The sequence below is a fragment of the Lonchura striata genome, chromosome 2 (assembly GCF_050655825.1).
Source record: "Lonchura striata isolate lonStrDom1 chromosome 2, ASM5065582v1, whole genome shotgun sequence".
Classification (NCBI taxonomy): domain Eukaryota; kingdom Metazoa; phylum Chordata; class Aves; order Passeriformes; family Estrildidae; genus Lonchura; species Lonchura striata.
This window is the reverse complement of record NC_140704.1, coordinates 154,777,501-154,801,673: the sequence shown is the minus strand read 5'-3', so window position 1 is coordinate 154,801,673 and position 24,173 is coordinate 154,777,501. Positions and strand designations below refer to the sequence as shown.

At 46.4% G+C, this 24,173-nt stretch overlaps 1 long non-coding RNA gene and 1 other non-coding gene across 2 annotated transcripts; one reads left to right on the top strand and one right to left on the bottom strand.

The window, feature by feature from the left end:
• Window positions 1-5,163: 5,163 nt before the first annotated feature.
• TRNAL-CAG (transfer RNA leucine (anticodon CAG)) lies at window positions 5,164-5,246 on the bottom strand. Its single transcript has one exon. It is a non-coding gene; the product is annotated as a tRNA-Leu (tRNA).
• Window positions 5,247-7,276: 2,030 nt separating this feature from the next.
• On the top strand, window positions 7,277-13,186 carry LOC146768498 (uncharacterized). Its single transcript, XR_014953141.1, has 2 exons — window positions 7,277-9,057; window positions 10,386-13,186. It is a non-coding gene; the product is annotated as an uncharacterized LOC146768498 (long non-coding RNA).
• The last annotated feature ends 10,987 nt before the right edge of the window (window positions 13,187-24,173 follow it).

Sequence of the window (24,173 nt, the reverse complement as noted above, 5' to 3'; positions counted from 1 at the left end):
TGACATCACTTGCCTTCCTCTTTTCTCTGTAAGAATCTTTATTTCAGAATCAGTGACCTTTACTCCTTCCAAAATTCAGCTCCCCAGCACCATGAGGATGCAAAACGGTTTCTCCTTTGCCTCTCCCATTTCCACAGGTTGTAAATGTTCTATTTTTCTCTGGATATCATTGCCCAGTATAACTTTTATCAAGGACCATTAACACCTGGTTTGGGAAGCCACTGAATTTAAGATTTTTGAATGTTGATTTTATGTTACTCATATTTTTTTTTTTTTTCCCAGTTCTTCTATTTCTTCTGGTTATCTTCAGTTTCTCACTGGATCCTGGAGACTGGAAGCTGCTCCCAGAACACCCAAGATGACAACTCTTCTGTTTAAAAGTATCCTGGCCATGGATAACATGTTTGAAAGCCATAACACCAATGATACAAGGTACATATATAAAATTCCACTGCACACATCCAAGCATTTTCAACTCGGAGAGATTTCCCACAGGAGAACTCAGTTTCTCCTGCTCTGATTTATTCTGATGCTTTATTCCTTTCTATCTCCATTCATCAAGACTTGAATGGGATAACAGCCTTAATAGATGCTAATTAGCAATATAAACCATCCACTATGCAGTAATAGCAAACTCAGACTGAAAAAAGCCCTGTCAAAATAATGGTTGGGCCCGATGATTGAAAGGGGGAAAATGCAGTTGGATTCTTAATACTGGAGTGCAACTGAGAAATAAAAGAGAAATTATTGCTTTTCCCATGTAGATTGTAAGCAATTAAGAAGGGCATGGAATAAACCTTGGGACTGGAATCCCTCTGACTTTCCCGTGTCAGCTCCACCCTGTGTATCAGGGTCTTCCAGGAGCTGAAACACAATTTTTGTGTGTTTATTGTCAGCTCTGGTTTGATTTCATGCTCAAGCAGGGAAGAACAGCCCCAACCAGCACAGATTTCCTGCTGGAAAGAGGAGACACATTCTGGATTCAGCTCAGGGCCTTCCTTTCAGTGGGTGCAGATGTTTTGCTTTCACTTGGAGGATTGGTAAGTGCTAATTGGGCAAAGAACAGTAATTAGTCAGGGTGTGTGGGAGGTGATTTGTCTGGATACCATCACAGAGCCTCCCATAAGCGCTGAGGCTGGAGCAACCCTTGTGAACTCCCCATAATTACCTGGACAATTGGTTCACTGCAAACACCTGAAATTTGGGGTGTCCCCCTCCCTCTCCCCAAATCTTTCCTGCTCAAACATAGAACTATTGCAATCCATTTGGAAAAGAGGCAATTTCCACGGAAAAAGGGGGATCACTTCTGGCCGTGCTATGAGATTACATCAGATCATAGGATGGGATTGCAACAGAAATTATTTCATCCCCACATCGCCCGGGTTGTGCAGAGAAAACCATTCCATCACACAAGAACTTTACGAGATTTTTTCATATGTTTTATACATTGAAAACCCATAGAAATTCATTGGTTCGATGTTCATTGGTCCCAGGTAGTGCAGTTCTTAGTATTTGGGCTCCTGTTGGATATGGATTTCTTTGCCTCCCATGTTAATTAGGTTCTCATTCTCCTTTCTTTTATCTCTCTTTTCCCAGACCAGGTGTTTTGGACCATGGTGATGGATGATGGTTGGAGTTAATAGTTGTTATTTTTTGTGTATTTTCTGTGCTACTCCCAATCTGCTGAGATGTTCAGCTCATCAGACGTCACCTTGGTAAAACAATCTTTTGCAAAGAAACTTCAATTCCCTTCCTGTGGGACAAAGGTGAACAAAAACTCCTGATGAAAATTCTATTTGAACTTGATATCGTTTCCAACAGCAGGACCCAAAGGAATGGGCTGAAGCTCTGCCAGGGGAGGTTTAGGTTGGAAGTTAGGAGGAGTTTTTCACTCAGAGCTGGTCAGACACTGGAACAGCTCCCCAGGGAATGGTCAGAGCCCCAAGGCTGCTCAAGAAGGGCTTGGACAAGGAACTCAGGTGCAGGTGGGATTGTTGGGATGTCCAGGACCAGGAGCTGGACTCGATGATCTTGTGGATCCCTCCCAGCTCAGGATATTCACCCTGGGAAAGACATTCTCCAGTAGTAACCCAATGTCCAATGTTTTAAAGCCAAACATCATCTTGCCACATTCTACCAGGTCATTTTGAAGGAGAAAACCAGGCCACTAACTGAACTTCACTTGTCACCAGGCTGTCCTGAAGTCCCCTGGCCAAGAGCGGATCCCTGCTCCAGAATATTTGGATGCCAATAAAAGTGCTGGCCATGCTTCAAGGATGAGCTGCTGAGATTATTCTGACTTCAGGAAAACCACACAATTCCTGAGAACTCGAATGTTAAAGTGCATCAGAAAAGAAGCAACTTTTTCCAAGTTGGTGTCCACTTAAAAGTTGTTGAAACAAGCCAATTCCATGTTCTTGTCTCTGTTTGTCCACCTCCTGTCTATTTATGCAGCCAATTTTCCTCAAGAGCTTCAGAATTCCTCCTGGGTTGCATCATTTTGTGGGGATGATCTTACACCTCATGGATAAGAAAAGAAATATCTCTTCCACCCAGCATCTTCAAGCAAGATTTGGGGAGTAGCATATTAATTTCCGATAAAATTCTGTGTGAAAAGCACCAGTTCCCTATATATATATACATATGTGAATACATATTTATGTGTATATATAAATATACTAATATTCATCTGTGTATATGTACATACACACACATGTATATATAAATGTATATGAAGTCTGGAAGGCACTGGAGAATTTTTTGGGGAGGTATCTTTCTCTTGCAGTAAATGTTTTTCTGGGGAATTCAACCAATTTTCTTCTCTACCATCAAATTCCAGTGTTTCTCCTTCGTGGTCCTGTTTCTGAGCTGTCTTTAAATTGGACTTGGTGTGTCCTGAGGAGATTTCGGTGTCTTCCTGCCCTTCCAATAACCCAGGAATCAGAGTTAATTCCAACCAAATGTCTTTTATTATATAATCCTGTTTATTAAAAAATAGTCTACAGATGGTGTTTCTTTTCAAGTCCATCACTGAAAGCTAGAATTATTTTTTTTTGTTGTTTCTATTTACAAACAACAATAACAACAAAAGATGATGAATTATCCTAACTTATTCTGTACCCCCCTGACATTTCTGGAAAGATGAAGTTTTGAATACAAATGTTACATAATAGGAATGTCTACAGAACAATGCATTAAATTCCAAGCAGTTCAGGCTGTATTTTCTTTTGCTTCCCACTGGTCCTAATAACACTATTTGTTCCTCTCTACAATAATCTTTCTCATTCTTTGTTGGTTTTACATTCTGCAAATGCTTGTGGACAGTTCTGGTCCCCTTAGTCAGGGATTAGACAAATTGCACACATTCTTTCCTTTTAATCTCATCTGCCTCCTGACTTCTAAAATACTCAAGAGTTGTTCTGCACCATCCTCAGCAGTTTTCCAACACTTGCTTGGTATTTTGATGTGCTGAACCAGCACCATTCCACAGCAGGAGTCAGCTGATCCCAAAACACTCAGTCCGTTCTGTTCAGCAGCAGTTCTGGGGGAAGCATCTCACTGCTGATTGCACCAGATCATCTGATTTTGAGAAAGCTGTTGCACTCAAATATTCTAATTAGAGACAAGGCTTGGCATCTTCTCCCACACAATTAATGACAAGACAAGGGGAGATGGCCTCAAGTTGCACCAAGGGAGGTTCAGGTTGGATATCAGGAAAAAAATATTCACTGGAGGATTGGTCAAACATAAAAACAGGATGCCCAGGGCAGTGGTGAGGTCGCCAACTCTGACCTTGACAAAAACCTTCTAAGGTTTTATGTTCCCAGTCAGACTTGGGTTCTTGCAGCTGCCAAGTCTTTCCTTCCACAATGTCTGTCTCAAAGGAAAACTTTATTTTTTAAACTTAAATATTGAAATTCATCACTATCACCTAACATCAGCTCTGCACCTTTTTTTTTCCCCTTTCCCATAGCAGAAAAGGTCCTTTGGCACTGAATTTTAAAGGAAGGTGCACACCTGAGACTGCAGAAAGTGCTGCTGCGTTGTTCTTATTTAGAAAGTGAAGATGGGATGATTCATTTGGTCCAGTTTCTTTGCCTTTCAAGATGAACCAGTTTTCCTGGTCTTTTGCCTTTTTATGCACCTTTGTTTGCTGGGCTCCCCTGTCTGCCTGGGAGGCACACATGGATCTCAAGGATTTGCTACTGGTTTTGAAAATGAATGATGGAAGAAATCCAGGGCCTGAGATTTGATTGCAATGGTGATAAGCTATGACCAAAAAGTTATTGTGAAAGAGGAGTGGAGCAGTTATTGCTGAGAGTTCCTGCTCTGACAGATGAGGATATTTCTACTACCAGCAGTATTCAAACACTGCAGGGCTGGATAAAACACCCAATAAAAGACATAATCTCAAGGAATTTGCAGCATAAACGTTATGAAGCCTCACATGCATTAGGGAAAAAATGGTGCAGTAAAGAGATTGTTCTGAGTTTAACAGCTGCAGCTGCTGCTTTTTATTTTTCTTTTCCTTGTTGTCTTGTTTAGGTTTGAAGAGGATTTCAGAGTTTGAGAACCACAGAATTGATAGGTTTGGCAAAGACCTCCGAGATTATCACATCCAGTCTTTGACTGAATGCCACCATGGCCACTGAATTGTGTCACAACATGCCACATTTATTCATTTTTTAAAATCAGCCCATTGATCCAGCCTGTCCAGGTCCCTCTGTAGAGCCTTCCATGCCACAGGCAGATGGATTTCAATCCCAACACTGGCATGGTGCCCCTGCACTCATCCAGGGAGCCTGGTTTTATCCCCTTCCCCTTCAAACCTCATTTAAAGTCCTCAGTCAGCCCCAAAAATTCATGGCTTAGAACTCTTTTCCCCCTTGAGACAGGCGAGACTTGTCACCAGCAGCCTCAGTGCCTGTAAAACACCAGAAAAGCCAAAATTCCACCTGGGCCAGGTTGATCCTATGGAAAAATAAAACTCCACCCGCACCAGGTGTTGATAAGTGGGAGGGACACTCATCACTGCCAATGTGAACAACCAACAGTGGGTGTTAATCCTGAGGCTGGACCAGAGTAGGGACATTCCCAGGAATTGTCTCTTGCACAGAGAAGCAGCAGAATTCCCTGTGGGATGGCTCTGGCCAGCAAAGAAGTTGTCAGGAGTGGGATTCGAACCCACGCCTCCAGGGGAGACTGCGACCTGAACGCAGCGCCTTAGACCGCTCGGCCATCCTGACCCCTGGGGCTTGCTGTCCTGCACCCTGAAATTCCTGGGAAATTGTTTTCCATCAGCTGTGGCCTTTTAGTGTGTGGAGCATTTCCTTGGGCATCCAGGATTCTCCTCTGGGAAGCAAAGAACAGCCTGAACTCTGGAACTGACAGGACAGTGCAGCCAGGTAGGGGTTGGTCTGTCTCTACTCCCAAGTAAAAAGAGATAGGAGAAGACGAAACGGCCTAAAATTGCAGCAGGAATGGTTCAGATGGGATATTAGGACAAATTTCTTTAGTGAAAGGGTGGTCAAGCTGTCCAGGGAAGTGCTGGGGTCACCAATCCCTGGAAGTGTTCAAAGGTGTGTGGATATGGCTCAGGGATATGGTGCGGTGGTGAGCACAGTGCTGGGTTAGCGATGGGCCTCGGTGATCTCAGAGGTCTTTTCCAAGTTTAAAAATTCCATTAAAAGGCTCAGGGTTCTCTCTATCTTCACTCACAACTCATTTAACAATTAGTTAAGAGGATAACAATTAGCTTAGGGTGGGCTTAACCAGTGCAAAAAACAAACACCAGATTAATGAAGGAGGTAAAAACCCCAGAGAACCCCAAGAAGCAGAATAAAAAAAGGAGATACAATAATTTCTGGCATATCCTATTACCTCTACCAGCTATTTTTTTCTTCTTTCATTTTGTTTTTTTTCCTTTCCCTGCAGAGTGCTGGAATTTGGCCAACAGACTTCAGATGAATTGACAGTGGCATATGCATGAGCTGATGGCTGCTGCAGTAAAGAGGTTTTCCCCTCCTCCAAAGCTCAGTGCAACTCCCCAGGGAGGATCCGAGCAAGGTCATCTCTTCCCTTTGAGGGTGGAAACAGGGGAACAGCAGGACTTTGCAGGGTCCAGAAACAGGGCTGAGGAAATTCAGTTTCAATTGAAAAGGAAGATTTTATTCCAAGAGAAAGGGAAATTGAGGTAAGCAACAGATCTTCCAGAGTGAGCAGGAGTGGCTAACAAAACATATCTGAGAAAGAGAAAACCATGCAAAATAAATTTCACCCTTTATGCAATAGATGCTGGGGGGTTGGAACTGGATCTTTAAGGCTTCTTTCAACCCAAATCAGTCTGGATTCTGTCATATTGTGAGGAGGTTGGGTGGTAGCAATCCATGGCACTGGACAGAGGTGAGGGTCTTTATGAGGGTCTTGACAGAAGAGAGGTGATATTTACAGAGAGAGGGAGATCTCAGAGCATTCAAGGTCCTTTCCAGCTCAAACCATCCTATGATTCTCTATAAACCCCATTTTAGGGGATTTTATGTGGAGCTCTTATAACTGTATCCTTACAAATGAAAACTTCAGCATCCCTTTTAACTTTATCCTGCAGAAGAATTTCCTGAGCTTGTAAGGGAAGAGTTGCAGGATGTCTATAATTATCAGCTGTTTCTGCCCACATTCCTGGCTGATGGGAAGTCGTTAGTCTAATGGGCCATGTTAAGAGAGACGGAGGAGATTTTGGCACTACAAATTCGCAGTCTCGGTGCTTTTGATGGATGTGAAGCCATGTGTCACCAGTGCCCATCACAGGGATGTGGCCTTAATGACAACAACCCTTTGCCCTGGGAGACATTAGTGGCAGAGAAGGGAATCAAACTCCTGGGAGTTGAGTATCAACCTGCCACCAAAGCAATGTACCTCATGTCTTTTATAAATTTAAAGGCAGAAATGGAGAAAAAAGGGCAGGAGGGCAAGTCAGGGGCTTCTCTGTTGGCTTAAAAGACGTCCTGGTCAACCCCTGTTCCTCGAGCTCCTTCAGGCCTGGTGGCATTTGGATGTGGGTGGCCACGGGTGAGTAAGAAAGGGTGTTTTGCAGAGCTCCAGCTGGTGAGGAATGAGCTGTGTGAAGCTCTGAGAGGGAAACACAATGCTGAGGGGTTTCCATTGGGTAAACATTCCGCATTTGGATTGCTTTGTATGAGAATAAACAGCAGGCACAAAGGAAGCTGCCAACTCCCCATCAACACCGCGTCCTTTTAAGGCTTTTTTTTTTTTTTTAATTTTTTTTTTAACAGCTTCACAGACTCCCAGGCAGGATCGTGTAGCAGCTTTGAAATCAATGAGACATTTGCCATTTCCCTCTCACCTTGCCTGCCTTTGGATTGGCACAGCTCCACAGCTCAGGCTTTATGCCTGTGGATCTCTCTTGATCGATCTATTGTTAAAACAAATGATGCTTTGGCTCATTCTGGCTTGGGAAAGGAGAAGGGGAAGGAAAGTCTGGTTTGCTCATCATGGCAAGATGAGTCATGGACTCAGAAGCAGATTTTGGAGAGTTGGGGCAGCCACCATGTGCTAAGAATGAGGGCAGAGCCTCACTCCAAGGTCAGGCACCTTGAGGAGACCTCCTTCACTAAAGGTCACTCATCCAGGGGGATGTCTCCAGGATTTCATGTCCCCACCCTGAGTCCAGAAAGTAGGATCTTTAATCAGGAGGGATCCTTGATGAGATTGTCTAACACTTTGTCCAATTTAATCTTCATGGATTCATAGAATGGTTTGGTTTGGAAGGGACCTTCAAGATTATCTGGTTCCACCCCCTGCCATGGGCAGGAACACTTTCCACTGGACCAGGCTGCTCAGAACCCCTTCCAGCCTGGCTTTTGGACACTTCCAGGGATGGGGCTTGAAACCCTTCAGGACTGGGGACTCCACCACATCCCTGGTCAGGTTGTTCCAGGATTTGATTGTTCTCGCTGTTAAAAAAAAAAAAACAAAAAAAACAAAAAAAAAAAACCAAAAAAAAAAAAAAACCCAAAAAGTTATCTCGAGATGGAACCTTTTTGATGTGTCCACATTCGATGCAGGCTCCCACTGCTCAGCAGAGATTTGTGACTCTAATCAATGCTTATTAAGGGAAACTATTTCAGAAATCTCTTATTTTTCATTCATTACTTGAGGCTGGGTGAAGAAAGGGTGTTCATTTCTTGAATTTTCTAAGCTGTGGAGGGCTTTAAATGCTCATCAAAAAGTGCAATTAAATCAAAACCACTTGCCTAAAAGTATCCAGAGTCTTATCTGCATGAGAGGAAAGGGAGAGGCTGCTCGGCCACACCTTAGGGTGTTGAAGAGGGTTTTAAATCACAGCCTGTGTGAACCAAGCTGCAGAGGAGAAGTTTCTTTTTGCAAATTAAAAAAAAAAAAAAGAAAAAAAGAAAAAAAGGACAAAAAAGAAAGTTTTGTACGCCGATTTACCTGAGCCTGAAGTGCCAGAGGCACCTGTGTACAGTGCTGTCCATCCCAACATGACCGGGGCGCTGGGATGTCGCTGCCAGACCCTCGGAGAGGACCGGGGACGGCAGCGGCGCTGTGTGCCTGTCCATGAGCATTGCTGCCCTCTCCTGGCTCCAAAGCACACAAAACCAGGGAAAATCGGCTCGGGAAGGACGATGACAGCAGGGAGCACGCAGGGATGGATGCAGGACACGTAGGACCTGCGGAGATTGCTGCGACTTTTGGGGCAAAATGGGCTCATCCACGCTGCTGGCACATGTCACCTCAAATAATCGCAGCCACCAGGGTCCTGCTGGCCAGCTCTGGCTTCCCGGTGGTTTTGTCACTCTGCAGGGATCACAGAATCATGGAATGGTTTGGGTTGGAAGGGACCTTAAAGATCATCTCACTCCAACTCCTTGCCATGGGCAGGGACACCTTCCACTAGCCCAGGTTGCTCCAAGCTCCATCCAACCTGGCCTTGGACACTTCCAGATATGGGGCAGCCACAGCTTCTCTGGACAAGGCAAAGCAGGATCTCTCTGCAGAGGACTCCAAAGCTACTTTCAGGTAGGGGAACAGGGGTTTCAAATGTTTTCCCACAAAGCTCAGACCTTCTTTGACCTTCCACATATTTGCACGTGGTTTTTCTCACCTGTCAAGCAGCAGGGCTTTGATGTGACTTCCCCAAAACCCAGTGAGGGACTTGGAGCCTTTCTTCTGCCAGTAGACACCGTCTGCCCTAGAACAGGTGTCTCTTCTCAGAGAATCACAGAATGGGTCAGGCTGGAAAGGACCACAGTGGGGTCATCTGGTGCCACCTCCCTGCTCAAACAGGGCCATCCCAGAGCACCTGGCCCAGGATGGTGTCCAGATGGTTCTGGAATGTGGCCCATGAGGGAGACTCCACACCCTCTCTGGACAATCTGTTCAGGGTTTGGGCACTGCACAGGACAGTTTTTCCTCATGTTCAAGTGGAATTTCCTGGGCATAATTTCCTGCCTGTTCCTCCTTTCCTATTGCTGGGCCCCATGGAGCAGAGCCTGGGACATCTCTGACCCCTCCTTGCAGATATAACTGGACATTGATAAGGTTCCCTCTCAGTGGCTTTATTTTGGACTGAACATGTTCAACTCACTCAGCCTGGCCTCATAACAAAGATGCTCCAGTCCCTTCATCATCTTTGTTGCCATCTTCTGTTCTTGTCTCTTCACTTTCTCAGCTGCTGGATCCCTAGAGCTGCAGGCCCAGGTCTAGAAGACCACATAAAAGAGCTGGCACATGTTCTTAATCCCAGAATCGAAGTGTTTTAAAAGGGATTTGGTCCATATGGACAAAGTCTCACCCTCCTTTCCACCCTCAAATCAGGGATTCACATCCCTGGCACCTCCTGGGACTTGTCTGGCCTGATCAAACTTACAAACCAGGCCAGAACACCAACAGGGAGAGATAGGCAGGAAAAAAAGACCTTTGCAAAACATCCTGAGGGTTTTGCTTCCAATGCTGGAAATGTGGAAGTCGTATTTGGGTCTGACAAGCTGTTGGCTCAGAAAAATCCGACATTTGCTGAACTGTTAACACGAGTCTCTGCAAAGATGTGCTCAGGTTTCTTACTCACGTGGCACCTTCATGTGGAATTCCAGGAAGAAAGAGGGTCATGCCAACCTTTTCCATGGGAACAAGGTTACCTGGAGCAGTGCTGTGTGTGAGGGAGAGGGACAAAAGTGTCCTGTTGTGGTGACAGGATGTCCCGCAGCAATCTGTCCCTGAATTTAGTGGAGTGATGTCTAAATATTCACAAAATTGGCTTAGCAAATGTTACCTCTGTTGATTAACTTGATTAATTCCATCTTGGAAACCCCTCAGCTTAAATCCTCTTCCTCTCTTTTCCTTCACAGGGAAAGAAATAAAGCATAGGGAAATAAGCAACCACTTCCATTAAGCATCACTTTTTTTCCAGTCAAGCAATGAATGAAAAATATCTCTCCCACCCCCACTTGAGCCCTGCTGACTGCAGGCCAGTCCTAACAGAAGAGAGTTGTTTAAATAGAAGAGATAAATGGTAACTAATCATATGAAGAATGCAAGAAAAGTGAAAGCAAAGCTCTGAAAAAATGAAAGGAAATTTCTAAAAAATAAAGAAAGCTTCCAAAATCTATTAATGAACACTTTGACCTGAAGACCTTTGTATATGAAGCTGTGGAGAGTCTGCATCTCTGGATGAGTCACATCTCCAGCCAATAAATTTCATATTTCTCCTTTCCAAGTGTCTTTCCAGGAAAGTGCCTCCACCAATCCCAAGCACAACTTCTTCCAGCACAACTACTCCTTCCAGTGGCTCGGAAATGAAGAGAAGAAATTTATTCCTGCAGCAGACAGGAAGACTTGAAAGAGCTGCAGAGCTGTCCATACCTAACTGTGGGTCAGCTGAAGCCAAACCCTTCTCCCTCTGGGTTTTCTCCTGTACTCACCAACCTGCAGCAAATGCCAGGAGCTGCTGTTCCTGGCAGCGCAGCCAACAGTCGTGATTCCTTGGAGCTGAAAATAGGACGGTGCTGGCGGCAGCTGATGCTTTTGCTCACAGTTCCCAGCTGAGTGGGCTACCTCCAAAAAAGCAGATGGCCAGGGAGGAACTCCAGAAATTTGCTACCAAGCAGCTAAAAGTCCCCTTCGCCCACAGCTCTGAGAGCATCCACAGCATTTCATGACATCTAGTGGGCAAGGCAGGCACAGTGACTTGTGTGGAGAGAAAGCCTAGGAAAAAAACAACAAATAAATTGGCCCTGGAGAAACACAGGTGTGGAATTAAATAGGAAGATAAAGAGAGCTGATTTCTTCCCTTGAAAGAGTTACAACCCCACCAGTAACTCCAGGGGGAGACAGGGAAGAAAAACAGAATTATGGACACAGCAAGTGATTTGAGAAAGATCAAACATCAGGTTAGCTCAATAAAGGCAATTGTGTTCAACCCCAGCTTGCCTCACCCTCAGTCTGTCCTGTCTCCTGGCTGTAAGGAAAACGGAGCTCTCTGAACAGGGACATCACCCAGAAACTGCCAAAGAAAAGAGAAGATTTCCTAAGAGAAACTTGTGGATCTGTATTACAGAATCAGAGGGAGAAACCAGCAGTGCTGTCTCATAGGTGAAGTGTGACACTGGGACACATCCCCCAAGTGTGGGAATCCTCATGGCAGGGAAGATATTGAGCAGCTGGAGCCTGTCCAGAGAAGGGAATGGAGCTGGGGAAGGATCTGGAGCACCAGGAGCAGCTGAGGGAGCTGGGGGGGCTCAGTCTGGAGAAAAGGAGACTCAGGAGGGACTTTTTGGCTTTCCACAACTCCCTGACAGGAAGGTGCAAGCAGGTGAGAGTCGGGCTCTTCTCCTGGGTGACAAGTGACAGGATGAGGAGAAATGGCCTCAAGTTCCATCAGGAGAAGTTTAGACTGGACATCAGGAACAAATCCTTCACTGAAAGGCTGGTCCAGCCCTGGGACAGGCTACCCATGGACATGGTGGAGTCACTGTCCCTGGAGGTGTTTAAAAGATATGTGGCTGTATGTGGCACTTGGGGACATTGTTTCATGGCAGTGCTGGGTTAAATGTTGGACCTCATGACCTTCAAGGTCTTTTCCAACCTAAATGATCCTATGATCCCCTTTTTCTGTGTTCTCCTATTGTGCTTTAGAGACAGACTGCAACAATTAAAATCACCTGCCTATTCAGTTTTTAAACCATTTTAGATTCATCTTCCCTAGTCCAGACAGTGTCATTATCATGAGGTGCCCAATTTCATAAAAATTTCCACAGTTTCCTTAAAATAATTCACCTCCAGCCATTTATTTGGAGGAATATGTAAACATCTGACCAGATGAAACCCATCTCAATGGACCAGAGCATCTTCACCTGCCTGTCCAAGGTTTTTCCAACTTTTAGCACATGGCTGTGCTGGAATTCAATGGATGGGAAAAAAAAAAAAAAAAAAAAAAAAGGTGAATGACAGATGGATTTGCAGGTCTGTGGTTCTCCAGTGTTTTTTTGCAGTTGAATCTGAGGGGAGATATTAACCCTGAAACTGCTAGAGAGGCTTCTGAAGCCATGGAGGATGAAATCAGAGATGAGGTAATGCCATGAAGCCAGAGAGGACCAGTTTCATTCTTTAAGGACCCCACTGTGTTCATCACATCCCAGTCTTTCTATTTTCTTCCTTTTTTAATTCCTGTGAGGGTTTCTAAACACCTTCTCTCCCTTTCAAACGGCTTTAATACACATCCACCCTTTTCCTTTCCTACTGAGAGAATCACTCACCCCATTCTCCATCCTCCTATAAGGAGCAAAGATAACTTATTCAAGTTGTAAAATGTGGGGTTTTTTGCCCTTGCCCCAATATTTTTCCCAAACCTTTCTTTTGGGAGGATCCCAGGAGCTCCTGTTTGCTTTCAGTGATTACCTCAGTGATTGCTGCTGTGTTGTCTTGCTTTGCTTTCCTGGCTGTTCCTTCCCAGAGCTGTTTCTATTCCAGGTTTTCTGAGTTGTAGAGGAAGAGAAAAAAAAAATTAAACAAAATAACTTCTTCCTTTGAGCCAAACACAAATTAGGCAACCGAGCATATAGAAATGCTCATTGGTCCAGGGGAGACTGGATTTGTAATCTCAATTACTGTGGAATAAAAACATCATCCTCCCTCTGTTCTCTAATTTAAACATTGTCTCCTGTTCTTCTTCCCTTTTGGTTTGACTAATTTAGTTGCCTTTGGTCTAAGGACAAGGAAATCTCATTTGCATATTGTAGAGGACATTAATCACAAGTCCTTTTACTTCAAGCCCTGCTCCTCCTGCACTGACTGGAAGCCTCAGTTTGACTGCAGCCCTGGTTCCTGCAAGGGTCGTTAATTATTGAGCTATACCTGAAGATAACGAGCTCAGGGAGGAGCTGTGTCTCCCTGGGGAAAGGAGAGGACGGGCAGTGGGAAGGGGATGAGCCACAGCAATCCCAGTTTAGAAGGTGTGACTGTCAGAAGGACAGAGCAACTGTCACAGAGTCACAGAGACATGGAATGGTTTGGGTTGGAAAGGACCTAAAAAATCATCCAGTTCCGGCTCCCTGCCATGGGCAGGGACACTTTCTACTGGACTAGGTTCACACAATGTGAATTCCAGATCCACAGCTTTGCTGGACAACTTGTTCCAGGGTCTCACCACCCTCACAGTAAAAAACTTTTTCCTAATAGCTAATATAAAGGTGCTGTCTCAATTTGAAAAGAATTCCCCCTTGTCCTGGATTATTGAGATTTATTGAGTGATGAGGCAAAGGCACAGGTTGACGAGAAAAGTTGTGGATGCCCCATCCCTGGAAGTGTCCAAGGCCAGGTTGGACAGGGCTTGGAGTAACCTGGGATAGTGGAAGGTGCTCCATGCTTTGCCAAGGGGGTTGTAACAAGATGGTTTTCCAAACCTTTTAAGCCAAACTATTTTATGATTCTGAGATTTAAATACCCTAATTATGACCAAGACTGCCCATCCCACAAAGCCTGGAGTCACTAGATCCAGGACTCCAGCCAGGAACTCCTTTTGGCTCTGCCAAAACTGATGAGACCTGAGCACAAAAGTGGGAGCGAGAAGAAGCCTCAATTCCTGCAGAGGCATCTATCAATAATCACATCTTAATGGGGGCACACATCTGCACACAGCACTCAAGGTGTGGCCACACCAGTGCCCAGAACAGAGCGACAATCAGAGCCCTGGTCCAGCTGGCCACACTATGGCTGACACAGAATATTAGGATGTCCCTGGCAAATTCCTAACACCCTCCCCCACCCTCTCTGTGAAATAAAGAATAGACATTTTCCTTGGCCCTCCTTTGTTATTAATATTTTTTAAAAAACACACTTTCTATAGTCTTTCAAAGCAGCCACCAGATTAAGCTCAAATGGAGCTTTTTCAAAACTTCCTGATCATCTTTCTACAAGAAGTCAGGTCCAAGGGCAGGGACACAGGGTGGGCTGGGTTGGAAAAGCATTTTGGTACATCACAAGGGCCAACTTAAGGATGTTTGGGGAGGAATACAAGGTGGGACAAGAGAGAGCTGTAAGACATTGAGAGAGTGTGGGAAGCCAGGGCAAGGGGAATATCCCCCTGTCTGCCCTGGGGTGCTCTGACTCCCAGGAAAACACTGACTTTGACTCTCATTCATGGAGAAAGCTTCCAAAGCCCCAAGGTAAATTAGAAACCACAAAAGTGTGAAAGAGATCGTAGAAATTGTAGATAGTAGTTTACTATGTCACATAGGTGAGAAATTTAGCTTTTAGGATTTTTAGTGTGTTATCGATGGGTACAAGATGGAAGATATAGGGTGTTGTCTTGAGTTCCCTTCTTCCTCTTTCTTCTTGGGTTTAGGTGGTATCTCGTAATTGGGTAGAAAAATCTGCATTGCGAGTCTTTAGGGGTGAGTTATTGGGTTAGAAAGGAAAATAATTTTGGTGTCACTTCTTAATTGGGTATTTTAGTTTTTGATTAGACTTAAAAAGATCTTGCACCATGAGGTTGTGAGCCATTTTTGTGCTGATTTTCATGCAAGCAGAGTCTGGGTGCAGACAGTGTGCTGAAGTTTTGACAAGATAACAATAAACAAAAGCTGAAGACAGGAAAAGTCCAATGCATCTCTTGTTCCTGATACAGAACTGCTCCAGGAGGGTCGCCCCTGGCAGGGGAACCCCGAGAGAGTTGCCCAACTTGGGGCCTAAAAACTCAAAAGAGAGGAACAAACGAAGGCAAAGTTGAGGGGCAAAGGCACTAAAAAGGCCTTTGTGTTCAAAGGTATCAGCATGGAAAGCACCAGGCCTCTGGGAGAAGGGGCGGCCATGGCCACCAGGCCTTTGTGACCCGCAGTGCCATCGTGCTCAGAGGCCATTGTGACGCGGGTGCGTGTCATGACCCTTGGGGCTGCCAAAGCCTGCAGTGGCCACTCCCAGGAGAGCAGCGCTCTGAGGAGGCAGCAGCTTCTCTGGAGGCAGCAGCTCCCCTGGGAGATTGTGGCCAGTGTTCAGCAGAGCACTCGCACAATGTCAGAAAAGCAGGAGACAAATGCCCATGGCCAGCCCCGTGAGGGGCAGCCGCTGCTGTACCGGCGGCGGCACCAGGTGAGGGCCGGGGATGGAGGGACAGCCTGCAGTGGGAGCTGGGGGAAGCCCTGGGGCAGACACAGCCAGGCCTGGCACCAGCCATGCTCTGCGGAGGGGCCGGTGCTGGGATGGCCCAGGCACAGCAATGCCCCAGAGGCAGCGAGCCCGGCTGGGAACCCGGCCCAGCCTGGCTGCCGTGGCCAGCACCGGCCTTGGGGCCAGGCCTGGGCTTGCAGGCACGTGGGGGACACTGTGCTCACACAGCCGCCTCCATCCCGTGCCTCCTCCTGCTCCCCACAGGTGACCCCCAGGCAGCCACGGGCGGCACCTCAGGTCACCTGGACGACCATCACAGCCATCCCTGGGGACAGGCCCACTCTGTCCCCCAGACCCATCCGCTCACGGAGCCCCACCTGGTCCTGCACACGCAGGGGCAGCCAGTGCGGCGGGCACTCCGTGCCCTGCAGCAGTGTCACAGGGCCACAGAGATTGTCCGTGTCGGACTTGCCGCCTCTCCATGGCCCTCCGTTGACACTGGCCCCTCCACACCAGCCCAGTGGCCAAAGCTCAAGGGCGTCCACTGACTGCGTTAAGCTGCCCCCTCTGCCAGCAGCAGCAGCCTCTGGATCCTCTCCCAGGGGCACAGCACGTGCTGTGGGAGCAGCCTGGGACAGTGTCAGGCTGCCCCCTCTGCCAGCAGCACCAGCAGCAGCCGCTGCCTCTGGGTCTTCTCCCAGAGGCACAGCCCGTGCTGTGGGCCCCACGGCCAGGGGCCATCCAGAGCATGTGCCACCTCCTCCATGGGGCACTCTGGCTGCAGGCAGAGCCCAGGGAATACCAACCCTGCAGAGCAGAACTGGAGGGCTCTGGAATGGGTCAGTGGCAAGGCAGGGCCACTGCCTGCCACCCGTGACACCTGCACGCGGCGTGCCGCTCTGCACCGGGCTGTGGCCGGCTTGGAAGCCTGTGTGGCACTCTGTCTGTGAAAACTCACAGCCCCGTGCCACTTCTGCAAAGGAGGTGGAGAAAAAGTAGCAGGAGGAAGAGCTCCCAGAAGCACAGGCTGCAGGAGAGTGGGACCAGGACTTGCAGAGCCTGTTATTTGCCCTGTTGGAGGAGAATGAGGTAGAGGCAGAAGCTTGTGCCCTGGCTGGAGATCCCTGGGATGAGGGTCACAGCAAGCTCTTCCTCACACCAGAGCCTGAGCAAACCTCAGGTTTCTCAGCTTCTCCATTATCTGGAGGCCCCTGTGAGGAGAGGGCAACTCGGCCAGCTGAGCCCACTGCAGTTCACAAGCAGCAGTGGGTGAGGCCTGAAAATTTGCTACATCTTATGCGCCAGAAGAGAGAGGAGCTGGAGAAGATAGAGGAAGAGAAAATGTACGCAGAGCTCTTTGAAGACATCTTCTCTTCCATGGGCAATGAAGAAAGCCCCATGATGTCCAGCTGTGACCTCAGGGATCCATCAAGTGCCACCCTGGAACCAGCTGCAGAGCCCTCAGTGCCACTCAGCTCCTGCAGCATGACTGAAAAGGCCACAGGAGAGGCACAAAACCACTCAGAGCTTGTGTCTCCTGAGCTGTTGGCAGACTTGGGGTCTGACTCTGAGGATTCGCTGTCGCTGGAAACTCTTCTGAACGATTTCCTGGAGAAGTGGGAGGAAGAAGAAGCAGCAGGAGAGTGGGACAGAGAGCTAGAGAGCCCGCTGTCCATCCCACCAGGAGACGAAGAGTTAGAGCCAGCACCTCTTCCTGACAGCGACCTCAGTGACCAGGGGCACAGCGAGCCTCTCCCCAGGGCGCTGCCCGAAGAGCCAAAGGGGTTCGCGGTTTGCGCCTCGCCTACGGATGCCGCGGAGGAGGCCGGAGCAGCAGGCATGGAGGCTGGCTGTGCCCAGGCCTCCCCTCCCCAGGAAAAGCCCTGTGGGGATGAGCCACCAGAAGGACCTTGCCCGGTGCCTGCCCAGCCCCTGGCACGCAGCGTTCCTGCCTGCCCCGCTGGCAGCGCAGCCGTCCTGCAGCCCCCGGCCCCACGGCGATGGCGCTCCATGGCCAAGAGGGCCCGGCGGGCTCTGCGCCGTCTTTTCTCCTTCAGCTGCCTCAGGGGGCAGCCGGAGCGGTGAGTCTGGGGCCAGCACCAGGGCAGTGCCCAAAAACGCCTCAGGGCTCAGCCTGGGCACGCCGAGCTCCCAGGGGCAGCGGCAGGTCCCGGAGGCATCGACACCAGGGAGATGAAAAGACAGGATGCATGTATGGATGGCTGGATGGTGGCCAAGGCAACCATTTGCCAAAGGTAAGTCCTACTGCCGACCCCAACCCTTCATCCCTTGCCAGCAGCAAGGCAGCCTGGTCAGGGAGTACCTGGGAAGGATGGCCGTGCTGCCTTGTGCACTCCACACAAGCTGATTTTAGCCCCGGGCTGTACTGTGGGGGTGCATCCCCACCCTGCTTCCCGGGAGGGGGGGTTAGGAACTGAGAAATGCTCCTTGGTCCTCAGCATTGCAGGTAAATGAAGGGTAACCCACTCTCTTTTCACAGGGCAACTAGGAATGTGCCTCCCTGGATGCCCTTTAAATAGAATGTAGAAAGGTGTTAACCCTGGATGAACAACCCGTGGTCCTCACCTCCACAAGAACAACCCATACCCCAGTGCAGAGGAGCGCAGGATGACAAAGGACTGATGGGACACTGCTGGAGACAAGTGTCCTAAACTGTCCTGTGTCTGATGTCTTCCCCCCCACCCTCACTTTCCTTCCTCTTTCCTTCTCACTCTCCTGTTTCCTACTGGTTCAATCTCTCTACCCCACATGTATTGTTAAATAAAATCCCTATTCTTAACTTTGGTAGATGATCTCCTTGGCACCTTAATTCACAGAGAGGCATGTCTCACTTATCTTCAATGCTGGTGCAAACTGGAATATTCTGGACTTTATGCTGAACCTGGAATCCAGCCTGACCCCATGTATGGATTTATATTTTGTGCTGCAGGTCATGATAGATTTTTGCTCCTTAGTGAAACTCCCCTGTCTAAAAAATTCCCTCTTGGAGCCTTGCTCAAAGCCATTTGGAAGACAGCTGGAGATGGAATTGTCTTTAGATGTCATGAGGCAACCCCCAAATACTGGAGAATCTGCTCTTCCTGTGCTCCATGCTCCTCATTAGGAAGTTTCTCCTGGAGGTGCAGAGCTGCATTTTTGGTGTTGACTCCTGCCAGTTCTCCTCCAGAAGATGGCACGAGGCTGAATTTGCTCTGCAATGTCTTTTGGCACTGACAGCAAGCTCGGGATGTTATTTACAGAGGTTTGTTGTGATAGGGCAGGGAGGGCTGAGGGACATTTGCCTGTGAATAGCAACAAAATTTAAGACTCTGCTGTGTTTTATTTATGGCATGTTTCCAGATGCTGGGCACAGAAATAATTTGCTTCATAAATAATGCAAATAAACAGACATCCAATGCCTTGTGCTCAGAGCCCAGACAGCCACACACAGAGTGACAGCCTGCCAGGGAGCTGGAGGCTTTGGAGTGGTTCTGTTTTCCTGGAATCCTTCAGGTTGGAAAAGACCTTCAAGATCATCGGGTCCAATTTTTGACTGGATACCACCACATCCACTAAACCAAGTGCAATGCCTACTCATTTTTGAGCACTTGAGGGATGATATCGCCACAATTTCCCTGGGCAGTCCATTCCAATGCTTAACCATCCTTTCAGTGAAGAAATTTTTCATAATATCCAACCTGGACCTACTCTGTCACAGCCTGAGGCCCTTTCCCCTTGTGCTAATCTTTCCTGGGAGAGAAGAAACCAGCCCTCACCTCACTCAGCCTCCTTTCAGTGATTGTAGAGAGCAATAAGGTCTCCTCTGAGCCTCATTTTCTCCTTTTTAAGGTCTTCCTCCAGCCATAATGAGTGACCAAGTGTTGGACAATTCCTTTTCCAGCTGTTTTCCTCTCTTTCCAGAGTCCCATCAAGTATCCCAGGGGACAGTGAACAGCACGTTACCCCCAGTGCTGGATGATGTGATTCCAGTATCTTTAGGCACCAGAGTTAACCTTGGGAAAATTATTCTGGGCACTAAAATCTGTGCATTTTAATTTACATTGTCAAGTATTGGAACAGGCTTTCCAGAGAAGTGATGGAGTCCCCATCCCTGGAAGTGTTGAAAGGGGTTGTGGATGAGAACAGGGATTAATGGTGTTGACAGTTGGATGAACTTTGAGCACTTTTCCAACCTTTGCAATTCCTTGATTTGGGTGATGTCCCAGGTCCCTCCACCCTGGTTTCAGCAGTGATGTGTGGAGTCACCACGTTGGCCTGGGCTTTGGTTCCTGGACCTATTTTAGGAGTCCCAAAGTGTCTAATGGGCTGTAGGAAGGAATGGGGCTCCTTTTGGCTCTCTGTCCTGTTGACCAGCAATATGTAAATCCATAGACTAGTTGACTAAAGTTTCAATAAATTCAGTGCCAAGGCAGCTGAGTCACACTCAGGCTGTAGAGAACTGGACGATCTTGAAGGTTTTTTTCCAACCCAACCCAACCCAACCCAACCCAACCCATTCTGTGATTTATCTCATCCTAAACCAGAGGTGCATTTTGTCAGGTTATTCACACTGTAAACTCCATTCAGTCTGTTGACTGGATTGTCTTTTAATAATAATGAGAATGAAGATAATTAAATTAAGACAAATAAGTTACCCCAAATTATGCAGATGAATCCCAGTCTTCTCCTGTGCCTCAGTTTCTCCACAGGAAGAATTTAATTAATGCCACTTTCTTATCTTGTAAGGCTAAATAAAAATATCAACATATTCAACAGTAGAGAAAATGAGGACAATATTCCTCTGTTATGTCTTCATGGATTGAAATGACTGGCTGAGAGAAGACACCAGGTCTGGCTAAGATTAGACAGATAAAAAACACATTTAAGGCATTTTTTCCTCCTCACATGCACATTCTGAATGGAGTTCCAGAGCAGAGTTTTTATTCCCTTTTTTTCCCCTCGGAGAGAACATACTTTCTCCATCCATAAGGATGAAGAAAGAGTAATGTCAAAAGCAGAGTGATAGTGGTAAATGGATAATAAATGTTTTTACATGAATTGTTCCAGCTGTGGCTGGGGTGAAATCATCCCAGGAGGCAGCAGGAACAGCAAAAAGTAATTTGTAATCTTCGGGAGTGCATGTCCTGGGACACCCAAACCCAAAACACATGTTAACACCAGGACAGGGAGACTTTAAATGCTGCTGTTTGAAGTCTTTAAAGCTTAAAGGCATGTCATACAGAAAAAGGACACAGAGGGTGCTCAGGAATTCCTAGGAAAATTAAGGATAGTAGAGAGAAAGTATGGAGACTGGAGAAACAGAAAAAAAAAGATAATTATTCAGTTTTTGAATATTTGGTGTCTACTCTGGAGCTTTTATTATTCTGTTTGAGGTAAATATTTAAAGTTGTAGAAAATGGAGAAATATTCAATGAAGCCATTGGGTATGATACCCAAAATTCCACATCCATCAGCTCTGGAGGAAGATTTTGGTGACCCAGCTCAGATGGAACCCTTTACATAAAACATCAGAATAATTTAGGTTGGATATCCCCTTTTGAACTAACCAGTCCAAAAACCTGTTCCAAATAGTGCCAAGCAGTTCAGGCCACCCAATTCCCAGTCAAAATTTTAGTACCTCCAAGAGCTGGGACCCATCTTCTCTAGGTCCTTCCCTTAGGGAGTTTCATACGATAACGGGATTTTCCTTCACCATGAGTATGGACACATCTTCTACACCAGCTTCCCCTTGTAAATCCTTGTATTTCCAGCTTTTCCAACCTTCTTGGTTAACTCAATGTCTTTTTTGAACTAAGGAACCAAAAAAAGGACAAATTATCTGTATTTCTCTTTCTTTCCTTTGGCAGCAGAAGGTCAGTAATGTCAGCCTGTGTCTTTCTAGGTTTAATCCTATTCCCTGAGTCAGTGCTGTGACAGGAGAAAATGTGACCAGTTCCTGGTGTCTTCCCTGCCCTTCTGGCCTTTCTCTGGTGCTTGGCACTGAACAGCAGCTTCTGTTGACAGTGGCATCAGAAAGGCCAAACACCTTTAAAAATCAGTTTATAATTAATTGAATGCTGGTATTGTGAGTCCCTTTAATACATGTTCATTATCACTTGGCCCCTGTGATATAGGTTACAACCTGAAGGAATTGAAATTAATGGATGGCCTGAGTACCATTCATCAGTGATCAGCAGCAGCCACAGGATGTGTCAGAAGCAGTTTCCTTGGCAGTATGAAAGAGAGGGAGGGGAAAGTTCACACTTTAAACTTCCTATTTCAATACACTTAAAAGCCAGATTAAGAATGAAAAAGGTGTTTTTTTTCTCTCAGCTTGAAACCTGAATGCAGAACAAAATAATTTGATTCCATATTTGAAGGCAAGTCCCACTGAGTTATTCAGTAATCAAAACACATTTGCTGTTTTCCCTTTGGTTTCATGGATACACACATGGAAGTGTGTCGGCACTGCTTGAAATCAACCCGGGCATTGAAGGAGCCGGCAAAGCTTGACCCATTCTCTGTTCCCAAACCACCCCACCCAGGAGGTGATGGAGTGACTCCACTGAGGCTTCTGCAGTGCCTTCAAAAGATCAGGCATCTTCTCCAGTGTGCACGTGAAGGAGGAGAAATGTTCATTTTTTTCCCCAGAAGGACAGAAACAGGCACACTCACATTGCTCTTCCCACCATTCTATCCCAGTCTCAGCTAATTCCCAACAATAACTTATCCAGGAGGACTGACAGGGTTTTTTAGAGCCCCGCGGCCAAACTCTTAATCTCTGAGCAGTGAAGGGTAATTGTCTTCTTCTCTGGGTGACTAAAAAGCCAGAGGGAGAGAAGAACAAAATTGGTGGCAAGTGGAAAGCTCAAGATGATGGAAGAAATTCCTGTTGGATGAAATTCCTCTACAATTAAATGTTTGTATGTTGGAGACTTCTGTCTTGAGGGAGAAAAGAGTCAATTCAGCCCTTGAGGCTTGTGCTACCTGGATTAAGAAATCAAATCATCTCAGGGAGAAGAAAAAATTCCTCTCCCCAGTCCAGAGCCAGTGTCCAGGAGACCAGGCTGCTTCAGCAACCTTCCTGGCAAATGTCCATGCCTGCCTCCATCTATTCTTGCCTCTGTTTTAGGCAGACTGTGATTAAATACCAGCATGAAACAGTTCACAGATCATCCAGATAAGCCTGAACAAGCTGATAAAATCACCTCAGGCCCTGGGAAATGTGTTTCAAGGGTGTTGGTGACAGATCTTCACCCACAGCATTGATGTGCCATGGTAGGAATTCTGGTCACTTTGAATTCAGCTCCAGCCTGGTGAGACTGAGCAGCTGCCAGTAACAAATCCAGGATCACAAAGTCATTCATTAAAGTTGGAAAGGATCTTTGAGATCATCCATGACCACTAAACCACATTGTGAAGTGTCATTTCTACTCATTTTTTGAACAATTCCAAAGATGGTGGCCCCAGAACTTCCCTGGGCAGCCTGTTCCAATGCTTGACCACTCTCCCAGTGCAGAAATTTTTCCTAATATTCAATGTAATTTTTCCTATTATCCAGCTCATCACTGGGCTGGTGCTATGGACAGCTCACATAGCACAAAACACTGCATTTCTATTTTCTGGTTTTCCTTCTGGAGAAGACCAAAATTTCTTCTGCCAACAGTTTAAGGGATGTTTTAGGGAACACTCAGGCTTCAAGGGATGAGTTTTGAGTGAAAAACAGAATCTGAGAAGACAAAAGATGCTGTGCAGCAAGGAACTGTCCACTTTGTACCTATGATATGGAAATAGCTGTTCTTTCCTGCTGCTCTCTCCATTGGCCTGAGCTGAAATGCTGGAAATACAGCTAGAATTATTTGTGCTTATATAATCAAGCCACATCTATGCAAAATTGCTTCTTAATGACTCATCACAGAATACTGTTTGTCTTCTCCCGCCAACCAGCTGACTGAGAGGAGTTGCTAGAGCTCAGATTCCTCCCAGGCAGCCTCTATAAACATCTGAGTTTTATTAGCTGTTTATAAATTATATCAAAATACATCAGGCACCCATGGCAGGGACAGAACAGTGATTGTGACATGTAATAAATAACAAGAGCATGGGATGAAAACAGATATATACATTTTAAGGTGCACCTGAGGCACATTAGAGTAATTGCATAATATGTTTTGACTTAATAAGAAGATGCACTTTGCGTAAAGACAGTGCTTAAAGTGGCTTTCCCTGACTGATTTATGAAATGTAAATGTTTACACAACCACTGTGTATCCTGGAGCTTGGAGGAATAAAGTCAAAACAACCTTGGGGGTGGGAATACATTATGCTGGGTACAGGAAAATCCTCCTCTCACTTCCACTAGACCAAGCTGGAATTATGATGCGTTGTCTCTGAGGACAAAATGGGGCTTAAAAGAGGCAAAATAGATGCACACAAACTCAAAATGCACATTTCTTCTCATATGACAGACAAAATAATGAGGTGTTTGAGCAGCTTCCACGGGGAGATGATAGTTTCCCTGTCGTTTGATTTCA